Genomic DNA, 663 nt, shown 5'->3' on the forward strand with positions numbered 1-663 from the left:
ACAATGAAAATGTCTGTGAAAGAACACTTGCACATGGAGATGAAATTTCATCATACTTTCCAAATCCACCTGACACCCACTTGCACGTGCCAGAAGCCCATTCACAGTCAAAGTTGAAGATGTTCCTGACACAGCACAAGAGGAGTTCATTGAACTTATTGACAGTGATGCAGGGAGAACTGATTTTTCTACAATGCTAGTTACAAAGTTCTGGATCAAGTGCTTTCAGTTATATCCTGTTCTGTCTGATACTGTGTTGCACCTTTTTCTTCCATTTCCAACAACATATCTTTGTGAAACAGGGGCTTCCAGCATGTTGGTTATCAAGTTTAAATACAGAAGTAGACTTGTTATGGAAGATGATCTTCCTTGTGCTCTTGCAAAGACTACCCCAAGAATTTCTGATCTGCTGAGAAAAAGCTATCTCAACCTTTGCATTGACGTTGGCGTTCTACGCATACTGTCACAAAATGTAGCAACATAGCTTACTGTTGTTATTTTAAGACTGTTGTCCATGTTACACTAGGCTTCAAGACAAAATTCATTTATTTGTAATTAGAAATAAATATTTCGACAATATATAATTACACATTGTTTTTGTGATTAATCACTATGCTTTAATTATGTTCAATTTGTAACAATGAAAATACATCCTGCATATCA

This window comes from Echinops telfairi, unplaced genomic scaffold (assembly GCF_000313985.2).
Source record: "Echinops telfairi isolate 266 unplaced genomic scaffold, ASM31398v2 ScPeMD7_11;HRSCAF=52, whole genome shotgun sequence".
In the NCBI taxonomy this organism is placed as follows: domain Eukaryota; kingdom Metazoa; phylum Chordata; class Mammalia; order Afrosoricida; family Tenrecidae; genus Echinops; species Echinops telfairi.